This window comes from Vombatus ursinus, unplaced genomic scaffold (genome assembly GCF_900497805.2).
Source record: "Vombatus ursinus unplaced genomic scaffold, bare-nosed wombat genome assembly UNPS02014792.1, whole genome shotgun sequence".
Classification (NCBI taxonomy): domain Eukaryota; kingdom Metazoa; phylum Chordata; class Mammalia; order Diprotodontia; family Vombatidae; genus Vombatus; species Vombatus ursinus.
This window is the reverse complement of record NW_020954570.1, coordinates 11,074,580-11,091,841: the sequence shown is the minus strand read 5'-3', so window position 1 is coordinate 11,091,841 and position 17,262 is coordinate 11,074,580.

Sequence of the window (17,262 nt, the reverse complement as noted above, 5' to 3'; positions counted from 1 at the left end):
TTGTTGAGAAGTCAGGAAGCCACCACAGCTGCCTATGATTCAATCCCCTGAGGCCTGCTCTAGGCCTGCTGGGGCCTGGTCTCTGCTAGAACATCCAGTGCTAGACTGTGCTCCTCTTCCAGCCTGGTGCAACAGACCTTTCCCATCAACCATCCAGGTTGTGTTGGGCTAGAAATTTGTTTTACTTTGTCTTTTTAGGGGTTCTGCTGCTCTACAATTTGTTTAGTGTCATTTTTTGCAGGTATTTGGAGATGTTTGGGGGAGAGCTCAAGTGAGTCCCTGCTTTTACTCTACCATCTTGGCTCTGCTTATCCTTCCTTCCCTCATTTCTTTTCACCTTTTTTTAATCTTCCCTTCCTTGTCTTCTTCCTCACTCCCTTCCTTTTTCCTTTTCTTTATCCCTTCTTCTCTCTTTCTTATTCTCTCCTTTTCTCCCTCAATTTCTTTCTCCTTCTCTTCCTTTTCTCCTTTCCCTTCTCCTTTCCTTCATCTCCTCTTTTTCTTCCTCCCTATGCTTTCCTTCCTTTCCTTCCTCCTTTTTTTCCTTCCTTCCTTTCTTTCATCTCTTCCTCTTTTTCCTTTTCTTCCTCCTTTCCTTCCTTTCTTTCCTCCCTCCTTTTCTTTGTGCATTTCTCTCTTCCTTTATCCCTTCCCTCCCTCACTTCATTCCTCCCTACCTTCCTTCATTCCTCCCTCCTTCCCTTCCTTCCTTTTTCTATTTCTCGCCCTGTTTCTTGACTTCCTGATTCAAGAGTTATCTCTTGAAGGCTCCCTACTCCTTACTCCAGTTAGTCTATTGCTCACTTAAAGAACATTGCTGCTTCTTGCCACTTCCTTAGTCATTTGAGGAAGGAAGAGTTCTAGGCTAACAATTGTCTGCAGACAGTGATTCTCGGATATAAAGGAGCTTGCTCATTTACATTACCCTGCAGCTATTAATGCATCAACTGTGTGCAGGGCTATAATCCTGTCATTTTGAGAGGTATCCATAAACTGATGGTATCTTCTCTCAGAGTAGAAATTATTTCTCTTGGGTGGACTACCATCTGTCTGTAATGACTGGAAAGTCTCCCTCCCCACAGTGGGATATGTTTGTTTGATGGCCATGCAAAACTTAATAGCATAGCTTTTTGCCCCAGCTCTGTCTGCTGGATTGCCATTATATTAGTCAGGAGAAGGTGAGTACATAAGCCCCCTATATCAATCCATTATTTTCCACAATGGGAATAGCTTGAGAACCTTTATCAATAAAGCAAACTATCTAGACTTCTAAAGATTTCCCAGAATAATTAAAAAAAAATATTTCCCAGAATTTTTCTGGTACTTCCCTCACTATACACTAGCACCTGTCAGCAGCCTGCTGTTTTGAAACTGATGGTGGTGGTTAGCGGGCAGATTCTATTGGTTTGTGCTTTTTCTGAACTTGTACCTGCCTCTCCGTCCCTCTCTCCAGAGAGAACTTTTATGTGAGTAGTAGCTAAGAGATAGAATCTTTGGTCCTTTTTGGGTTAATTTCTTGCTCCTGAGGGAGAAATGATGTGAAGGGTAGTGAAGGGCAAGCTCTCTGAATACCCTTGTAACCAAACTCTTTCAGTTTGGCTGCCGAGCTCTACAGGAAGACTCACATCATCTTGTCACTCCTTTTTCTCCACATCCTCCTTTTTTAATCCAAAAAATTATCTCAAATAGGCTTTTCATATTTCACCACTGCCACCTAGTTTGTAGTGCAAGACAATCTAGATTAAAAGTGTTTCAGCCCAGAGAGAAACAGCTTTAACAAACTTTATTGCTACTCACAAAGGGAAGAGGGTAATAGCTGCTAGCAGGGACAGTTTCAGTGTGTAGTATCCATGACCACAGTTCATCACATGGAGTGTGGATATTCATGCTCCAGATGAAAGCCTAGAGCCCCACTGGGTCAGACATATCATTTCAACCAAAGAACCACTATGATACCAATGTGAGACTTGCCTTCTATAGGACCAGTAAAGTGAGGGCATTTTCATGTTTTTCATATTTTTCTTTTTTAAGTATTTTTATTTTTCCTCAGTTACATGTAAAAACAATTTTCAACATTCATTTTTAGATTTTGAGTTCCAAATTCTCTCTCTCCCTTTCTCCCCACCCCCTTATTGAGAAGGCAAGCAGTTTGATATAGGTTATACACGTGTAGTCATGCAAAACATATCCACGATAGTCACGTTGTGAAAGAAAACATAAACAAAAGAACTCAAGAAAAATAAAGAAAGTAAAAAAAATATATGCTTCAATCTGTATTACTATCATTTCTTTCTCTGGGGATAGATAGCATTTTTCATCATAAATCCTTCAGAGTTGTCTTGGATCATTATATTGCTGAGAATTGTTAAGTCATTTAGAGCTGATCATCTTACAATATTATTGTTACTTTGTACACTGTATGTTTCACTTTGCATCAGCTGATGCAAATCTTTCCAGGTTTTTCTGAGAGCATCCTGCTCATTATTTATAGTACAATAGTATTTCATCATAATCACACACCACAACTTATTCAGCCATTCAATTGATGGACATCCCCTCAATTTCTAATTCTTTGACCCTAGAAATGAGCTGCTATAAATATTTTTGTACTTATAGGACCTTTTACCTTTTGGAAAATCTCACTTGGGTTACAGACCTAGTAATGGTATTGCTAGGTCAAAAGGTATGCATGGTTTTATAAACCTTTGGGCATAGTTCCAAATTGCTCAACAGAATGGTTGAATCAATTCACAACTCCCCCAAGAGTGCATTAATGTCTTATTTTTCCCACATCCCCACCAATATTTGTCATTTACCTTTTATGTCCTATTAACCAATCTAATAGGTATGAGGTAGTAACTCAAAATTGTTTTAATTTGCATTTCTCCAATCAATGACATTTTCTAAATCATGTAATAAGCAGTGAGGCATGTGGACCAGGGAAGGAAAAATGAGGAATAAAGCAAAGAACTAAATTCTCATGGTAGTATCCCAGCAAAAGGTTGAAAAGAGTTAATACCAAGTCTCTGGGTTTATTAATTTGGCATATTTGCATGAGGGGCTAGGGTTATATCAGTAAAACTCATTTTTACCAATCCCTGAGTCCAGAAGTCCCTTTCAACTCTAAATCTATAATCCAATGATTCTATGTTTCATCAAGATTCATAACCTAAGAGTTATTCTTAACTTCTCCCTCCCTTGCCACAGTATCTTATCGTTTATTGTATTTGGTATATTTTGCCTCCACAATATCACTTGCATCCTTCACTCATGCAGCTACTACGCTAATTCAGTAATTCATAACTTCCCATATTTACCTCTTAATTGGTTTGCCTGCTTTCATGTCTCTCCTTTTTCTAATTCATCTGCCAAACAGCTGCCAAATTAGTATTCCTAAGACTTATGTATGACCATATCAGTGTTCTGCTCAAAAAGCCTTAGTGGCTCCCTATTGCCTCTAGGATACAATACAAACTTCTTTGAATCTAAGTCAATGTTCTTTACGCTACACTGCAGCTGCCTTATTATTAATTCAGGGGTGTTTCTAGCTGATACAAATAGCCATCTGTTATGCTATTCATGTGTGCTGTAAGTGCTGATGACACTGTAATAGCAAGCCCTGGCTGACAGACATTTCTGGCAATCTCTATCATTGTGAACAAATGTTTTGGTCACTCTCAGATTCTTTCTCCTATGTAATTTTCTCTTTTCTTTACCTAAACTTCCTTTCCTCTTTTGGGTTCAAATTTCACACCTCTACATTGCCAATAATGATTTCAATTCATGTCTACAAAAACATTATCTAAGGATTTGGAAGGGGTAAAATGAGAGGATGAGAAAAAAATAAGTATTTCTGTACTATTTTTAAGTCTACTGATATAGTTAAGTCCGTTGGGGAAGTACCAGACCCAAGCACACAAACGAGTTTCAGAAGGTCTCCTATCATATCTAGTGGAACAAACCCAATACATAAAAAAGAAGGAACAATAGGAATTGTACTTGAATTTAAGGAGTAAGCTAAAGAGTGAGCTCATGTTTATTCTCAAAGCTTTTGGGGATTTCATTGCTAAAGCTCAAATCCCTGATGAATAACCAACTGCAGCCAAAAGGCCCTAAGTGCCTGTGTCTGCATGTAGCAAGACAGGCTTTTAAAAAAGAATCACAATGCTTCTTCTCGATCAAACTGAGCCAACTGTTAGAGATTTTCTGCTTCTAGGGTCGTTTCATATTTAAGATCTAAAAAGTGCATGATTAAAATGTTGCCCAATGTATGTCAGAATGGTTGACTGTTTTTTTATGAAGAGCTTTCTAAACTCTATTCTTCTCATGCTTAGAAGTCTCTCCCTTGCATTAACTCATGGTGGTTATTTCACTTTCAGAAATAGAAGTGCTCTGTTGCAACAGGAAACACAGAAAATATCAGCCTACAGGACAAGATTAATTGATACTCCATAGCTAGGGACGTGGTAGTAAATGATTAATAACTGGCTCTCCAAAAAATTGTGCACAACATACTTTTAAATTTAATCTGCATTATTAACACTTTCTCTATCGCATTCTTTAGAGTATAAATAACAAAACAATAAATTTAACCCTGATTTGTAGTGTTTGCCAATTTTTGAGGTGGAAATGCTCACTCTAAGCCAGTCAGAGTCAGAATGAGTCAGGCACATTCTAAATGCTAGGGATACAAAGAAAGACATGAGACAGTCCCTGCGCTCAAGGAGCTGACAATCCAATGAGGGAAGAAAACACATAAAAGGAAGCTCAAAAATATTAGGGAGGGAGGGAAGAGGGGACTCCAGTAGTCCTGCAGCTTCATGGTGGGAAATTATCTGATTATCTGCAAATTTCAGAGTTAATTTCATTCTGCGGAATGAAGAATTTCTGGAGATCATGAAATCCAAGAGATCAACCATGTGGGAAAGAATGAGGTGGATTCCTTCCTTCCTGAAATGGGGGAGGATTTGGGAGGAGCTCTCCAATGTCCAATTTCCACTCTCTCTAATTGGAAAGAGTAGGGGGTGGGGGGTTGGGAGAGGTGGGGAGGGGCAGGGAGTGCTGAAAATTTAATAAACAGTCCTCATAAGCTGGTATGAGCTGGCTCCAGCACACTCCTAAAAATAGCCCAACTAGCAAATAGTCAACACCTCCATTTCACTTTTGACTGAATCTTTCAGCTCCAACAATTTGTTTTTTTTTAAACTTATTTTTAAAATATCTTCATTGCTATCTAAAATAATTTCAATAAAAATCTAGGCCTGTCTATTAATACTGTGTTGAACTCCTTTTCTGTTTTCCATACAGGGCCTGAAAAATAATGTCTTCTCAATTCTACATTATGTTAAGGTTGAACTTTCATTGAAAGGATTTAGTCAGTTGTGGCATTCCAAGCAAGCCTTGAGAGTGTAGCTTTGAGTATTTTGTTAATGTCAGGAGAAGCTTGGGTTCAAATTACGACTTAAGATGCAAGGCTAGGTTATTGTATTATTTATATCATATACTGCATTCTAAAACATTTTTTTTTTGGTGAGGCAATCAGGGTTAAGTGACTTGCCCAGGGTCACACAGCCAGTAAGTGTTATGTGTCTGAGGCTGGATTTGAACTCAGGTCCTCCTGACTCCAAGACCAGAGCTCCATCCACTGAGCCACCTAGTTGCCCCTAAAACACTCTTTAAAATGCTATGTCATTCTTCTTATAAGTCTCATTCCTGATCACATCCCTTGCCCAATTGTTATCACTTAAAAAAATTTAAAAAACTCTTTTGTCATCAGGCTGAAAATTGCATGTGAGGCTTAAATTTTTCTCTTCCATTTTTGCTTTTTTTGACAGACCCTGTTGCAGAGTTTTCTCAGTTAGAAATTCTGCTATTCTAAAAGTCCAAGGAATAAAAACAAAAATTTTCTTAAATAAATTTGTCAAAAATAGATCTTGTTCTTACAAAGATGAGAGGACAATCAAGAGGGGAACAAATTTTTGGTGGTATTCTTGTTTTTGTTTTTGTTTTGCTTTGTTTTTGAGATACTGTGCAGGACAGTTCTTGCATCTCAGTGGCTCACTGGCCTCTAATAATTATGGACTTGAAAATAAATTAGGTCCTTACCAAAAGGGGCCTTCATGGTATGGTGGGAAAAGTGAGGATCTGGGTTTAAATGCACTTACAACCTATGTGACCATAGGTAAGACAATTCAACTCTTAAGGCAGGGGTTCCTGACATGTGTACATGTGTGTGTGTGTGTGTGTGTGTGTGTGTCTGTGTCTATGTTTGTGTATTTGTCTGTGTGATTGACCCTTTTGGAAGTCTAGACATAAGGAACCATTCTTAGAATAATGTTTTTAAATGCATAAAATAAGCTACATAGAATTACAAAAGAAACCAATTAAATTGAAATACATTTATCAAAAATATATTTAAAAATCAAATTCATGAACATCATTTTAAGAACCCCTGTCTTAGGACCCCAATTACTTCCTCTAAGGAATTTAGGATTGGGATTGATGCACTAAAGTACTTTCTTGTTTCAAAAATTTATAATGTATGAGGAATTCCACTTGAGTACAAGTACCCTGATAGATTCCCTGAGGAGTGAGAATAAAGTAGGATCTGTGACTCATCTTAACTTATCATAAAAAAATATTTTGGCACCTCGCTCTCAACCACATTGAATGATCCAATATCATTGAATTTTATGCTCCCTGGAATAAAATCTGAAGCATTATGTGGGAAGTTGGTGCAATGTTATGATCTAGAGATGCCCAGATATTACAAATACTCCAATAAAACTTTTAGAAAGGAGCATCAATAAAGAAAAAAAAAAGTCCAAAGAAAATCACTATAAACTAGATCCAGTCTAGGACTGCAGAATCATATAAAATAAGGGGCAGAGACAAACTAAGATAGGTGGAAAGCAAAGTGTGAAATAGCCCACTGCCAAGGATAGAGTAGCATCCAGTGTGGGCAATATGGTGTTCTCATTTATATAGATAGAAGAAAGTAGGTCTAGACTAGCACCCAGGAGTGACCCAAGGGCCTATTCAGAGCAAGAAAGAGCACACACACAAAAAAAACCCACTGAGAAGCTGGCAACCCTGAAGCCCAAACTGTGGCAAGAGACGGGGACAATTTAGCACTCAGACAGAGTGATAAGTGACACTGTGGACCCAATTGCCCTCCAAACCAGCAGACAAGGAAAAACCTACATCTGATTCAGCATCCAGGAAGCCCTGGCAGGATCTAGAATTCAATATAAACCTTGGCCTGAACTACAACAGAAAACAAGACCAGACAATTCCTGAACAAGGTGGGGCCTAGACATAGCCATTCTAACTCAGGATCAAATAGGACCTATACACACTATCTAAGAGTACTGGAGTGGAGTTTGATCTAAGCACAGGTTCTCAATTCAGAAAGTGACAGTGGTGCTATGAGTAAAGAGAAGAAAATATTAATAAACAATGAAGAAATACCTCAGACTGACAGAAGCTCATAAGGTAAAAAAAAATAGTGTAACTCCACAAAAGCCTAAGTAGATCTTCAGAGAAAAGAATGTCTTCACCATGGGGCCTAGAAGTGTACCTAGAAGAAATAAAGCAAAAAGTAAAAAATGGGACGAAATATTTCAAGGAGAATTAATACCTTAGAACAGACAGTGATAATATACTTGTCTCAAGAAATAAAAATTAGAATGGACAAAAGAGAAAACAACACATTCATGAGATAACAATATTTATTAAAACAAAACCAAAGGATTGAAAAGAACAGGAGAAAATGTAAGGCATATGTCAATAACAAATTACCAAGAAAATCAAGAAGGGATTTAAAAAATATTGGAGTACTGGAAAATCATGACCAGAAAGTAAAGCTTGAATATCATATTTCAAGAAGTTATGTCATGTACCCATTTTGACCTCATTTTGGTATATGGTGTAAGATGATGATCTAAACCCAGTTAGTGCCATATTGTTTTCCAGTTTTCCCGGCAGTTTTTGTCAAATAATGAGTTCTTATCCCAGATGCTGGGGCCTTTGGTTTTGTCAAACACTAGGTTACTATGGTCATTGACTACTGTATCTTGTGTACCTAATTTATTCTGCTGACCCACCACTGTATCTCTTAGTACCAGATAGTTTTGATGATTACTGCTTTATAATATAGTTTGAGATCTGGTGTTGCTAGGCCACTTTCCTTTGCATTTTTTATTAATCCCTTCATTTCCTTGAACTTTTACTCTTCTAGATGAATTTTATTGGTATTTTTTTTTACTAGCTCTACCAAATAATTTTTGCAGTTTGATTGGAATGGCACTGAATAAGTAAATTAATTTAGGCAGAATTGTCATTTTATTATATTGGCTCAGTCTACCCACGAGCAATTGATATTTTTCTAATTGTTTAGATTTTATTTTATTTGTGTAAAAAGTGTTTTGTAATTGTGTTCATATGGTTCCTGGGTTTGTCTTTATAGGTAGACCTCTCAAGTATTTTATATTGTTTAGAGTTATTTTAAATGGAATTTCTCTATCTCTTGATGCTGGGCTTTATTGGTTATATATAGAAATACTGATGATTTATGTAGGTTTATCCTACATCCTGCAATTTTGCTAAAATTGTTAATGATTTCAATTAGTTTTTTGATTGATTCTTTAGGATTCTCTAGGGTGATACTGTCATGTCATCTGCAAAGAGTAATAGTTTTGTTTCCTCATTGCTTATTCTAATTCCTTCAATTTCTTTTTCTTCTCTTATTGCTATTACTAAGCATTTCTAGTACAATATTGAATAATAGTGGTGATAATGGCCATCCTTCCTTTACACTTGATGTTATTGGGAAGGCTTCTAGTTAATCACCATTACATATAATGCTTTCTGATGATTTTAGATAGATACTGCTTATCATTTTAAGGAATGCTACTTTTATTCCTATGCTCTTTAGTTTTTTTTTTTAAATAAGAATGGGTACTGTATCTTGTCAAAAGCATTTTCACCATCTATTGAGATAATAATGTAATTTGTTGGTTTTGTTACTGATATGGTCAATTATGCTGATAAATTTCCTAATATTGAATCAACTCTGCCTTCCTAATATAAATTCCACCTTGTCATAGTGTATGATGGTTGTGATATATTGCTGTAATTTCCTTGCTAGTATTTTGTTTAAAAAAATTGCATTACATTAATTAGGGGAATTGGTCTATAGTCTTCTTTCTCTGTTTTAGCTCTTCCTGGTTTAGGTATAAGCACTATATTTGTGTCATAAAAGGAATTTAGTAGGACTCCACCTGTTTTTCCAAGTAGTTCTATCATATTGGAAATACTTGTTCTTTCCATGTTTGGTAGAATTCTGTTGTGAACCCACTTGGCCCTCAGGATTTTTTCTTATGGAGTTCATTGATGACTTGTTCAATTTCTTTTTTTAAATGAGGTTATTTAGGTATTATATTTCCTTATCTATTAATCTACATAATTTTTATTTTTGTGAATATTCATCAATTTTACTTAGATTGTCAGATTTATTGCATATAATTGGCAAAATATTTCCTAATGATTGTTTTAATTTCATTTTTATTGGTGGCGATTTTACCCTTTTCATTTTTGATACTGGATATTTGGTTTTCTTTTTCTTTTAAAAAAAATCAAATTGGGGTCAGCTAGGTGGTTCAGTGGATAGAGCACTGGCTCTGGTTTCAGGAGGACCTGAGTTCAAATCAGGCCTCAGACACATAACACTTACTAGCTGTGTGACCCTGGGCAAGTCACTTAACCAGATTGCCAACCCAAAGAAACAAGCAAGCAAAAAAAAAAATCAAATTAATGAATGGCTTATCTATCTTATTGGTTTGTTCATAAAACTAGCTCCTAGATTTATTTTTTAGCTCAATAGTTTTCTTACTTTTAATTTTTTTAATCTCACATTTGGATTTCAGGATTCCCAATTTGATGTTCCATTGAGGATTTTTCATTTGATCTTTTTCTAGTTTTTTTTTAGTTGCATGCCCAATTCATTGACCTGCTCTTTCTCTATTTTGTTGATGTAAGAATTTAGAGAAATAATTTTCCCTTAAATACTGCTTTGGCTGCATCCCATAAATTTTGGTATGCTGTCTCATTGTTGTCATTCTCTTTAATGAAATTTTTGATTGTTTCTATGATTTGTTCTTTGACCTACTTATTCTTTAGGATTAAATGATTTTGCTTCAATTAATTTTAATCTATCTTTTACTGCTCTTTGTTGAATGTAATTCTTATTTTATTATGATCTGAAAAGAATGAATTTAATGTTTCTGCCTTTCTACATTTTATTTTGAGGTTTTTATCCCCTAATACATGGTCAATTTTTGTGTAGGTATGCTGCTGAGAAAAACAATATATTCTTTTCTATTCCCACTCAATTTTTTCCAAAGGTCAGTCATACATAACTTTTCTAAGATTCTATTCACCTCCTTCATTTCTTTCTTGTTTATTTTTGATTGGATTTATCAAGTTCTGAGAGGGGCAGTTGAGGTCCTTCATTAGTATAGTTTTGCCATCTATTTCTTCCTATAATTAACTGAACTTCTCCTTTAAGAATTTGGATGCTATATCACTTGGTGCATATATGTTTGGCATTGATATTACTTCATTGTCCATGGTACCTTTTAGCAAGATGTAGTTTCCTTCCTTATCTCATTTAATTAGATCTGCTTTTGCTTCTGCTTTGTCTGAGATCAGGATTGCTACCTCTATTTTTTTTTTTAACTTCAAGTAGAGCATAATAGATTCTGCTGTAGCCCTTTACCTTTACTCAATGTGTGTCTCTCTGCTTCAGGTGTGTTTCTTGTAAACAACGTATTGCAGGATTCTGGTTTTTGATCCACTGCCATTTGCTTCCATTTTATGAGAGAGTTCATCCCATTCATAGTCACAGTTATGATTACCAACTGTGTATTTCCCTCCATCCTATTTTTCCTCCTGTTTGTTCTTTCTTTCCTTTCACCCTTTCCTCCTTACCAGCGTTTTGCTTCTATCCACTGCCTCCCCCAATCTGCCCTCCCTTCTGTCAATTTCTTTTCCACCCTTCCCATTACTTAATCTCCTCCTTTCCTACATCCATTTTGCATAAGATAGATTTTTATATTCAACTGGTTGTGTAGATTATTTCCTCTTTGAGCCAGTTCTGATAAGAGTAAGGTTTAAGTGATATCCATCACTCACCCTCCTACCTTCCTCTCTATTGTAATAGGTTTTTTGTACCTCATCATGTGAAATAATTTACCCCATTCTACCTCTCCCTTACTTCTGCACCCAATGTAACCATCTTTCTCATCCCTTAATTAGTTTTTATGTCATTCCCTCAAATTGACCTTAAACCCATTCCCTCTTTCTGTGTATACTCCTTCTAACTGCACAATTAATGATAACAGTTCTTAAGAATTACAAGTATCATCTTCTGATGTAGAAATATAAACAATTTAGCCCTATTTAATCCATTATGTTTTTTCTTTCCTTTTTACCTTTTTATGCTTCTATTGAGTCTTGGTAGTGGAAATCAAAATTTCCATTTAGCTCTGGTCACCTCTTTATGAAAGCTTGAAATCCTTCTATTACATTGAATGAGAATTTTTATGGTCAATTATGATCAGGATTATGCTCAATTTTGCCAGGTAAGTGATTCTTGGTTATTGTCCTAGCTCCTTTGCTTTCTGGAATGTCATGTTCCATGACTTCAGATCCTTTAATGTTGCAGTTGCTAAGTCCTGTGTAATCCTGTCTGTGGCTCTCTTTGAATTATTTCTTTCTGGCTGTTTGCAATATTTTTTTTCTTGACCTGGTAGTTCTAGAATTTGTTTATAATGTTCCTTGGGGTTTTCACTTAGGGATCTCTTTCTAGAGGTGATTGGTGGATTCTTTCAATGTCTATTTTGTCCTTTGGTTCCAGGATAAGGACGGTTTTCTTTGATAATTTCTTAGAGTATAATGACAAGGTCCTCCTTTTGATTATGGCTTTCAGATAGGCCAGTGATTCTTATATTATCTCTCCTGGATCCATTTGGTAGGTCAGTTGTTTTTCCAATTAAGTATTTTGCATTTTCTTCCATTTTTTTCATTCTTTTGAATTTGATTGATTGATTCCTGATGTGTCATAGAGTCATTAGCTTCCACTTGCTCAATTCTAATTTTCAAGGAATTATTTTCCTCAGCTAGCTTTTGTACCCCTTTTCCATTTGGCCAATTCTACTTTTTAAGGAGTTATTTTCTTCAGTGGATTTTTTGTGCCTCCTTTTCTATTTGGTCAATTCTGCTTTTTAAGAAATTGTTTTCTTTTTCTAAGCTATTGAACTCTTTCTTTTTTCACAATACTCTTGTATCACTCTCATTTCTTTTCCCAATTTGTCTTCTACTTTTCTTATTGGATTTTTAATCTCCTTTTTAACCTCCTCCATGAGTTCTTTCTGGGTTTGAGACCCATTCTCATTTTTCTTAGGAGTTTTACCCATAGGTATTTTGACACTGTCCTCTTCTGAGTTTGTGTCTTGATCTTCCCTGTCACCATAATTACTTTCTATGGTCAGATTCCTTTTTTGTTGTTTTTTGCTCATTTTGCCCAGCCTTTTTTCTTACTTTTAAATTTGAGCTCTGTTCCTGGAGTGGAAGGGTCACTATCCTAAATTTCTTGTGCCAGGGGCTGTAGGCCCTGAGTATTTATTTGGTGCTGTACCGGTGTTGCTCTGAGGCCCACAGGGACCCTCGTCTGGTGCTGTGCTAAGGGGGTAAGGTGGGAGTTGCTACGGCTGCTGGAGGCTGTAGAAGTCTACCTGCTGATGAGTCAAAACAGATGGGGGTCCCAGTGCTGGCATCTACCCATGTATGGATGACTTGCATTTGCCTACAGCTATGCTGAAGCACAGTGATGGATCCCAGAGCTGGTGTCTGCCTATTTGCCTGCTTGTGCTGTGGCATGTTGGGGTTCCTGGTGTTGGCATTTGCCTGCTCTTCCACACTGGGGCTTAGGACCCCTTGTTGGCTTGCTGAGTTGGGGCTTGTTGTTGACTTGTTGGAATGCTTCCTGTGTGCTGGATTACTCTCCCCTTTTACCCAAGTGAGAGAGACCTTTGCATGCTGATCCTCCAAATACCTTGGGCTAAATTACTGTTTCACCCTTTCTTTTTGTTGGTTCTGCAGTTCTAGGACTTGTTTTGGGGCACTGTTTTAGAATTTTTGGAGGTGAATATGGGAGAGTTAAATCAATTTATTGCTTACTCCACAATCTTGATTCCTGTCAGTCCCAAGTGTCATATTTCAAGAAATTATAAATAAAAATTGCCCAGTTTTCTTAAACATAGGGAAAAGTGAAAATAGAATGAACAAAGTGATAACTTTCTAAAAGAATCCCCAAAATGAAAACTTCCAGAAGTGTTGAAGCCAAAATGTAGTTTTTGATTCAAAGAAAAGAGTACTGCAAATGGCCAAAAAGACAGAGCTCAAGTACCAAGAAGACTCAGTCAGGATTGATCAAGAAAAACTGGGAAAAGAAAATACTCTTGGGAAGAGAATATTCTGAAAGGCAAATAGACATAGGTTTAAAGCCAAGAACAACATATTGTCAAAACTGAATAAATTCTTTAGTTTAGAAATTATTTTTTTAATGAAATAGATTAACAAACATTCTAATGAAAAGACCAGAACTGATAGACATTGAAATGGGGTTACATAAGACTAGAGAAATGTAGAAACAAAAACACTTGAAACAAACATAGTTGAAAGGGTCCAGGTGAGAACGCTAATATAACAGTTGGCATTTATATAATGCTTGAAGGTTTGTAAAGCATTCCTCACAATGACTCAGTGAGGTAGGTGTTGTTATTATCACTACCACTTTTCAGATGAAGGAACCAAGGCTGAGAAAACTAAAGTGAATGGCCTAGGATCCCACTGCTAAGCAAGGGTTTGAAATAGGATTTAAACTCAGATCTTCCTGACTTTAAGTCCAGCACTTTATCTGTTTTTCTGCATAGTTGCTAAAATGGAGAAAAGAAGCAAAAGTTCTCTGAGATCAAGTATGTTAATGAGGAGGAAGATGTGAAAGGAATAGGTATCCTAGCAACTTTACTTTTGCTTTATTTAAACAAAAAAATGCTATACACTTACACAAAGTCTTAGACACACACACAAAGACACTAGCATAGAAATAAATTAAACTCAACAGGGAAATTAGCAGGAACAGAGAGGGTGGAGAAAAAGGAATAAGAAAGGGCAGAATAGATGAAGAAGTAAGCAAAAAAAAAATAGCCCTCCTTCAACTTGGGAGAAAGGGATGCAAAAAGGAATATTGGTAGGAAAGAAAGAATAAAAATCTATAATTGTGGGTAAGGCAAGGGAGAAAGATGCAAATTTATATGCTGTAAATTTTATATCTCTTATAGATTTCAAGAAAGGAATTACAATAAATCCTATTTTTTTCATTTTTAATTCAATTTTATTTTATTTTTAGTGCCAAATTCACTCTTTCCCAATCCCCTCCAATATCCATTGAAAATCCAGTACAAATAAGAAGACATGAAAAACAAATTTCCATATTAGCCATGTTCTGAAAAAGGAAAAGAAAAAGAAAAAAAATCATGCTTCAATCTGCATTCTGAGATCATCAGTTCTTTCTCTGAAAGTGGATAGTATTTTTCATATGAATTCCTTGGGATGATTTTGGGGTCATTTTGTTGATCAGAGTTAACAAGTCTTTCACACTTGATTATCTGAATAAATTGTTTGCCTAACTCTGTTCACTTTTTATCAACTCTTATATCTTTTCAGATTTCTGAAATCACCAATCTCATCATTTCTTCTAGTTCAATAACATTCCATCATATTCTGTAACATGTTCATCCATTCCTCTAATTACGGGCATTCCCACAATTTCATATTTTTTGGCATGCTAAAAGAGCTGCTATAAATATATATATTTTTGTAAATACAAGTCTTTCTCCTCTTTCTTTGATCCTTTCAGAGTATAGATCTAGTAAGAGTATTGCTGGGTCACAGGGTATGCATTTAACAGATTTTTAGGGAAAGTTCCAAACTACTTTCTAGAATGGTTGGATTAGTTCACAGCTCCACCAAACAGTGCATTAATGTACTTACTTGCTCACATTCCCTACAGCATTTGTCATTTTCTATTTCTGTCATCTTATCCAATTTGATTGGCATGAAAGGGCACCTCAGAGTTGTTTTAACCAGTATTTCTCAAATTATTAGTCATTTAAGGAATTTTTCATATAATTGATAGCTTTGATTTATTCCTCTGAAAACTGCCAGTTCATATCTTTTGACCATTTATCATGTGGGTAATGGCTTTTATTCTCAGAAATTTGACTCAGTTCTTAAATTAAATAAATGGTTACAAAAATATAATAAATCCAGATTAACAGAATAAGTGAATTATTTAAATAAGTCAATAATAGAAAAAAAGAATTAGAACAATCCATAATAAATTCCATAAGGGGGAAAATAAACTATAGGACCAGAAAAATTTACAAATAAATTCTATTAAATATTCTGTGAACAATCAGTTTCAACATTCAAAAAATAGGAAAAGGGGGGAATTTCTAAACTCTTTCTGTGAAACAAATATGATCTTCACCTTAACCAGTGGAGACAAAACAGAGAAAGAAAATTAAAGTCTTATTAAATAGAGCAATATCACTAGTGAATATTGACAGAAAATATTTAATAAATTATTAGTAAATAGGCTTTAGCACCATCTTAAAAAGATTCTGCAATAAGAACAGATTGGAAAGCCAAGATGAAGAAAAGGCAAAGGTCTTACCTGAACTCTCTTAAATTCTCCTGCAAACCACATTAATTCCTCTAAATTAATTCTGGAGCAACAATGCCCACAAAAGGACAAGTGAAACACATTTATAGTGCAGGACAGCTTAAGAGGTTGTTAGAAAAGGTTTGTCCCACTAGGGTGAGAGTAGAATATAGTCCAGTGAAGACAATGTCAGCCCAGGAAGCCAGCAGCAGATGTTGGGGGCAACTGAATTGGCAGTAGTAGTTTCTGGGATTCTTGGCCCACAGATAGTAAGGGCATCTGCCAACTGGTCAGAAGATTACATGGATTCCTTTGCTTCTGCTGAGTGGAAGACTCTGTTGCACTGCCAATATATGGATCTGAGTTGTAGTTATAGGTCTCAGTACCATGGCAAAAAAGAACACAGCACAACAGAGCTCATAGTCACAGGGAAGTGGGGACTCTGGTCACAGTTCCAGGTCAGAAAGGAGTGATTGTGGTCACTGACAGACAGGAGTACAGGCAAGGAGAACAGTGATCACACCTTTCCTTAGATCATGTCACTTTAGAAAAACTGAAAACTTGCAGACTCCCAGAACTAGTCTTGAAAACAGATGCACAAAAAACATTTTGGGACAGTGCCCTCTCCAGAGTCCAACTTTAACATAAAGTTAAGTCGAGAAATAAACTGGAAAAGTGAGCAAATGATAACAACAAAAAAGAATCTGACAATAGAAATTTACTATGATGACAGGGAAGATCAAAACACAAATCAAGAAGAAGCTCATAATACACATAACTTAAATACCCTCCATGCTGCGACTGGTATTGGCTTTTTATTCCTTAATGACAAACTTCTTCCTTTGATGTTTACCAATGAAGTTTTCTTATTAAAAGACATATTCTTATCTTCAAGGATGATTGGCATCAAATAAAATTGTATCATCATCATCATCCTCTTGCTCTAAAGGTGTTAATTCCATATTATCTATATTTGTGTCCAAAACTCCATATCTTCATGTATTTCTATTTCTTCTTCTCCTTTTGATGGTTCTGATGACAAAGTACACAAGAACCACAGCATTCACCAACATCAGCACCCACAGGGCCCTCTGAGTCATAGACTTGTCACCAGAATTCAGGAACATGGCCAGCAGCAGCAGCAGCAACATGAGGTCCACATTATCTCTGTGTGGCTAGTTCACCATGATGCATACATCTGTTCCACCACCTCAGTCTGCCCCAGGCCTGGGGTCCAGGAGGAACCATGGGCACAGTGGAGGAGGAGGTGGATGCCCAGGAAGAGGAACCTGTGGTGGAGGCCAGGCCCAGGACCTAAAAAAGTTTTGCACAAACAAAATCAATGCAACCAAGATTAGAAGGAAAGCAGAAAGCTGGGAAACATTTTTTTAAAATAGGAAATATCTCTGATAAAGGCCTCATTTCACAAATATATAGAGAATTGAGTCAAATTTATAAGAATGCAAGTCATTCTC